Genomic DNA, 7,192 nt, shown 5'->3' on the forward strand with positions numbered 1-7,192 from the left:
GAGAGAGAGGGGGGGGGGAAGAGAGACACAGAAAGTGACAGAGAAAGAGACATTGTGAAATCGTGGGAGAAATGAGCTATGTGACATAAAAGATAAGGAAAAAAGATAAATAAGAGATGAAAGAGTTAGCGCAGTCAAACTAATATAGAAAGCGTGTTAATAAGTACGGGCGTATACTGAAAAGGGTTTTTTTCTTTCTTTTTTTTCCTTTTAATTTCCCCTCTCAGAGCAGGAGGGACATTATTTAAAAAAGGTATGTCCCAGTGATTGAAAACTTAGCAAGTGTAATTTTTAGGTTTTTCTCCCAAAGATTAGGAAACCATTTTTTGGGCCAATTGCGAAGTATTTTCTGATTTCTCGTTGATTGCTATCAATGATATTCAGTGGTCACAGGTTAATTAATTTGTTAATTAAGTGTTCTAATTGCAGTGTCCCTGATAGAATTGAGAGTTTGTAGAGAAACACCATCTTTTGTAAAGAAAAGCAACGACGAAGATAAAACTTTAAAAAAAGAACGCCGTTTAGTAATGTGTGTGACCATTGCAACGTTAATTAACTGCTACGTGACAGTGACTCTGCTTATCTCAGCAGGAAAACCCCCCAATAAAATTAAATCAGGAATATGTTGTTTTACGCTCGTACTTCCCCCGCCCCCTTCTAATATGATTTCAGATGATATAAAAGCGTCATTTGAAAATAAAGGGGATAGAATTGATGGAAAGGAAAGGTTTTGCTACCAGACATATTGAAGGTAACATTATTATTTGGCGTGTCATTCAGTGTCAAATAATAATATGTCTTTGAAATATTCTATAAACACAAGGTTTTGGCTAAGTGCTTTTATATTTGCTTGGCAAAAGAGTGTGTATGACGATTACAAGTCCATTCATTTAAGCTTACATTATACACATATCAAGAGGCATATTGGTTTCCATTCACTACCTAAATCAATGCGTTTACATGCACAGCCATGTGTGACTCGCAAAGCAGACACTGCGGTTATAATTTTTAAGCAGGCAGAAATTAAGACAGATGATAGTAATGGAGATGAGATCTGAAGAGGATGAAATGGTTAAAGCGATCGGATGTCAAAGCAGTCAATGCTACAGCTGATGTCGCCATTAGTACTGAAAGACGAGAACACAAATTGTCCTAAAGACATGAAAGGAGTAAAAACAAACCCGCGTTTTTTAAATTTAAACATCCTGGCATACCATCTGCTTTCCGGGGCAGACTTAAAGCATGAGCGATGATTTTGGACTGTGTACTAAATCGAGGTGATTTTGATTTCATAAACAATGATAATAGCTCAGTTCACCTAAAAAAAAACCCAACGACTTATTATTTAAAAAAAAAGTGTTCTGGAGATAGGATGAGCGGACGTCTAACAGGCGGCGCTCCAGCCAGCAACAATAAAGAATATTGTTGAATATCCTACGGAGAACTGATATCTGAGCAACAACCAAGGAAAACTAGAAATTCCCAAAATAAGAAATAAAAAACAACCACCCCAAAACAAAGAAAACGGGACTCCAACAAATCCATCTCCATGAAAACATTATCTCCCTTTTCATCTCTCAGTGAAAACAAATTCTTAGGTCAAGAATCTACAACATAACAACTAAATCATCACAATCTACGAAACAAAAGGAGAGACACCAACGATCCCAGAACAGTAATGCAAGACCCACATTCCTTGAACAAGGCGATGCATTGACAACAGTTAAGACACTTATAATAATAGATCTGGTTACAGTGACGCCATGACGTCACTCGACAATAGAGACAATAACAATATCGCTCTCTACATTCAGGTTTTGATAATAACAACAGGAACAAGGGAGCCACTGAAGACAGTTTTTAACTAATATTGAATCAGGCACAACATTAACGGTACCTCAGGTCACACCATCACTAAAAATAAAGCAGAATGGATTTGAACAAAGTTTACTCCTCCTCCTTCTTCTCCTCCTCCTCCTCCTCCTCCTCCTCTTCCTCCTCATCTTCCTCAGTCTCCTTCTCCTCCTCCTCAACTTCTTCCATTCCCTTTTCTTTCTATTCCTCATTTTTGCAGTTGACAGATACGACAAAATATCGAAGTGGCGCGAACAGAAAAAGGAAGTCATGTCAGCAGTGGTTTTTTTTATAGTAACGTCAACAACAAGATGTGTATTTGTAAAGACAGTTATTTCATGACAGGAAAGGACACGTTTTGCAACAAAAGTCTCACAGTCAAAAGACAAGAAAAGTCTACTTTTTCTACTTTTGACATTCTGTTGTAAAGACTCTCAAAACAAACAGTGCCACAAAAATGCGAAACTGGAAAAACCACAGTCTGTAAATCAACATTAAAACAGCGACACCACACACACCAAAGAATAAGTCTTTAAACAGGTAATTAAATCAAACAAAATCTATCAATTTGTAAGTCTGGACAACTAACATGTATGACCTTGGTCTGAGATGACAATTTATGAAAGGAATGATGCAATTTTAACAGTTGGTTCAACAAAAGGACAGTTTGACAACTCCAGAGTGTCCTAGGGAAAATTCAAACATAAACAAAAATGCACCGCACACGAAGAAAAACCCTGGATGGTTTCGATAATCATTGGGGGGTGTCATTAAAAGAAGAGGAGTGGAAGTACATGGGAAAAATATATTTATGAACTAACAACAGCTGTCGCCGTATGATAGAGCAAAATAATGAATACAAGGTTTACGGGAAGTCAACATGGTTAGTAACTGAAGCAAATTAGAACTTGAACTACCCCAAGAACAAAACAAAACAAAGAAATTTTTATGACGAACGCAGAAAGAAAATGAAAGACTTTTTGTTAATAAAAATAGATTCCGCCATCGGTAACTGGAGTAGTATTTAATTATGTTTGTATCATACTACTCGAACTATAAAAAGAAACTTTAGTAAAACCTCGATTAAGAAGTGTCAGTCTTGCTTAAAGGAAAATATCTTTTTTTTTTTAAACAAAAGAAAAATGCTACTCATGAAAGATGGGAACTCATAGCTTTGCGAAAAGACAGCAGATGTAGAAATTCTAAATGTGGCATTATATAATATGTCAAGCGCTAGCATGTTGATTTGAAAAATGTTCATGTTGTAGCAACACTGTCATGGAAAGAAGAAACAAAAACGGCGTGGAGGTTATGGGGAGAAAAAGCAGCAGAAACTTGTGGCGATAGAATACTATTATAGATATTCTGAGCTTGATGGCCAAATTGACGGTGTCTGACAGGTGGCTCTCGAGAACATTTATATTGGTGAAAGTCCGATGATTCTATAGATATTATGTTTCCTTTAAAAAAAATGTTAACATGTATTAGTTTCGTCCCGAAAGATAGTATCTCTCCGGGATTTAGACTGGATAAAGACAAGAACTGGACGTCTTTGTAGGTTAGATTTCTCGTTCTCGCCTTCAACCAAAAGGACCTATAGGCTAAGAACCACCGCTCTAAAATGACATTAGCTGTGCTCAAATCGCAGGGCCAGGTACTAGTTTTGTGACTAGAAAAGATCAGCGTTCCATCCTGCAACTAATTTTGTTGTAAAAAAAAAGGGATAGACACATCAAGTCTAATACAAGAATAATAATCGACAGGGCAGTCCAGAAGAGTATATGTACGCTGAACATTGGGGAGGTTTTCATATCAACAATACGTCCATTAGAGGGGTTAGATACAGGCAATCCAGATCTTTGTTGCAATGCACGTGGGTATATATGATATGAACATGAACTACCAAACATTCCTTGGAAGAGTACCTTGATGAATTTTGGAATAACGGATATTCCTCTCTGAAATAAACAGAAAACAAACCCAAAAACTTGATTCATGATAGATGACCAGGTTTCAGTGCCGGAGTAAATATTATGTCGTGGGATATAAGGTCGTATTCTAGAACAATGACAAATACACACCTAGTCTAAGTCTAGAATATAGGAGAAAATCTATCAGAAAATGAAAACGTGAAGAAGCTGAGAGAAGAAAGAATATGGCAACATTAAGTAGTCTACAGTAGACATCACACACACAAAAATGATCGAAGCAGAACATATTTCAAAACATTCTGATTAACTAACAACATCAATCTTTTCTAACAGCTGTTTTTGAAAGGACATTGGGAATAGGCAAAATTAGGTGACGCAAGTTGAAGACACATCAATATATCAAATTATGTCCCTATGTCAATGTATTTTTTTCTGAGATTGATATATACTTGGCTTGAATATCAAGATAACTATACTCTGCCAGGCCTGCTACCCAGTTCCTGCACATCTAAGACAGTCTCGAAATAGGCAGCGTAGGGTTAGGTGCACGTATAGTTTTGGCCAAGTGCAATCGCCATCCTCATTTTTATATCACTGCACTAAATATACACCCTTTCCAGCATACGAGCACGTCACTGTGTATTTAGTTGATATACCTTCTCTTAGTCTAAAAAAGTGCCGATTAAATATGATCATGAATACTCACTAAAGATAATAAGTTTGATTTAAAGTTATCGGTCATCTGCTGGCCTTTCTTCATGTTTAACCTAATTTATATAATATAATGAAAGGAAGGTATTCTGGGAACACACGGGGGTGGTTAAGTCGAATAGTAGTTCAAACATCTTCTCACTACTTTAAGGACTGAAAAATACATGTAGTAAGTAAAATGAGCAAGTTTTGAACCAAAGACACATGTATAATACGAAACACAATGGTGATCACCGTGGATAATTCTTTTAAATGACATTGAAATGTTGAATATGATTTGTCTTTTTTTAACGAGAGCCAGATAAAACAACTTGCGACAACGAAGAGATGAATAAAGAAAGGAAGTAAAACAACCAATAGATGAACAAGTTAACAGTAAATAAAAGAAGCAAACGATGCCTCAGCGCCCGGTAAACAAGGCGATACTCTAATAATAAATAGATGACGAATATTGACGAATACATAGCTGTTAATGATAATAATTTGGAAAAAAAAAATTGAACAAAAATTATAAGTAAACAAAAATTTTTTTTTTAAACATCAAAGTAAAAGAATTGATAAGATATAAAGATAAAAGATGAATGGAGAAATACAATAAATGAACAAACAAGACCATAATATGTAAAGAATACTGTAAAAATAAATAAATAAATAAATAAATAAATAAATAAATAAATAAATAAATACATAAATGAATAAATAAAACAACTGATGAATTTTTAAAAAGTAAATAAATATTATGAGCACGTCTAGAATATGGAAAATGTGGTTGATCACACCAGCTAAACGCGCCTGACACAAAGGCTCTAGGTAAATTTGAAACTAACTGCAACCTGAGCTAAAACAGCAGATATTATGCTTGTTGAGAGCTCCGTAATGACTTCCGTTCGGAACAGTCATATTATCCAGAATGCAAAAGGCTTATTATCGAAGCTAGGGGGATCCTACCACTCAACTGCGGGGGAAAGCAACGAGGTCCACACTAGAAAAATAATGTACAACTCTGGACGGCAGAACGAGAATTTGACTGTGCTAAAAACAAAAAAACACTAACAACTCTAGTGAGAGTGACGATGACAACTTGAACATTGACGATCACCTTCATAAACAACTCCAAGTCTGGGTTTTCTTTGCAGAAACGAACCAGTGTGAAGCCAGACCGTTCCACTCCAAGGTTCAACTCGGATCTGAGGGTGACAAGTGAAAAGAATACGACGTGTAAAAGTGGAGGATTCTAATGTTATCAAAAGGTGGAGACAATCGTTCAATATGTTTTATTCCACTCTCAGACTCTTTGTCTATTTTAGCTTACTTGGGATCGGTGTCGTATAGTTTAAAATCATCTTTTAGAAACAGACACAAGCATGTAAACATATACACAGGATTACTAACAGAAACATACTCATAAGAAAAGAAGAAGAAGAAAAATAATTAAAAGAAAACCGTCCTGGATAATGCCGTTAGTAAGCCTGGCCACCTTTACAAAGTCTCGCATAGGACAGTTTTTAGGGAATTACACATCTTATAGAGCCTACGATTTTTTCCAAGTAGATTCTGCTTTTTGAAAAACGAAACAGAACATTTTCGTTAGCTCTTGAGAAGACATCGAATTCTGTAGTAGATTCTAGTAGGTAACTGCTCCATTGTGCTATACTACGTAAGCGTCATTGCTAGGCCTACACAATCGCATATCAGTTATTTGACGAATCCTAGCGCATTGACTTCATTGTTATTGACAATGAACGCAGTTCTCGAGTCTTGTTCCTTTGCGCTATTTTTTTTTTTGGAGAAAGGAGGGGTGTATGTGTGTCCAGATAAATAGATTGTAGGTCGATTGAAGAAGTAGAGGAATAATTAAACAATTAATCCACCATTGTCGTTTATCCTCGAATTCCAAAAAGCACGAGATCAGTTTTACATTTAAACAAGAACTCATGAAAAGAAAACGAATCTGAACTTAGAAGGATACTATTAATATCAGAATAATTTTTCAGAAAAAAACCTCTTCCCTAACTGGTAACAATAGAGTGAAACACCCATGAAGCAATATGAAAAAATACCAAGAACTACATTAACTAAGATCACCACAAAATACTCTTTTTTTCGATTCAGACCCACCCCAAGATGGCACGAATGTTTGTTATCGTAAAACCCCGAAGCTCTGTACATTTAATCACTACACAGAGCGGTGTGGGTACACTCGAGGCATTGGTTATTCTAAGGTGAAGGTACAGATGCCGCCATTTTGAAAGGATTCATTTCACACAGGCAACCAAGAGCCAGGAAGATAAAATGAAGCAGCCTCGTGTGTTTTAGGGATTCTTCTGTTGTAAACACAACGTAGACGCTTTTTTAATTCTTTGAAAGTATTACATTGTGTTTACGCACCGACTCCATTAGTGTTCTGGGAAAGGTTGTAAAATGGTTTCCGTCGGGCTGGAAAAGTGGGCCGGGGGTGGGGGAGGGGGAGGAGGAGTGATGCAATTTAACAGTCTAGTAGATAGAAACATAGAGAGAACAAGAGTAGAAATAGGGCATAAGAACATTAATAATTAATAATAATTGTATTTATATAGCGCATATCCATGCTCAAGAGCATGCTCTATGCGCTTTACAACTATTATTACCCCAGCAGACCCTCCGAGAACACTCAGAAACATTCTCGGCTTCGGCGGAAGCATACAGTGCAAGTTGCG

General features: G+C 36.4%; 1 protein-coding gene across 1 annotated transcript in view; it reads right to left on the reverse strand.

Moving 5' to 3' along the window:
- Positions 1–7,192, reverse strand: part of LOC101856168 (inositol 1,4,5-trisphosphate receptor type 1) — a gene marked incomplete in the record, with an annotated part of 208,126 nt that overhangs the window by 134,539 nt on the left and 66,395 nt on the right.

This window comes from Aplysia californica, unplaced genomic scaffold, assembly GCF_000002075.1.
Source record: "Aplysia californica isolate F4 #8 unplaced genomic scaffold, AplCal3.0 scaffold00086, whole genome shotgun sequence".
Classification (NCBI taxonomy): domain Eukaryota; kingdom Metazoa; phylum Mollusca; class Gastropoda; order Aplysiida; family Aplysiidae; genus Aplysia; species Aplysia californica.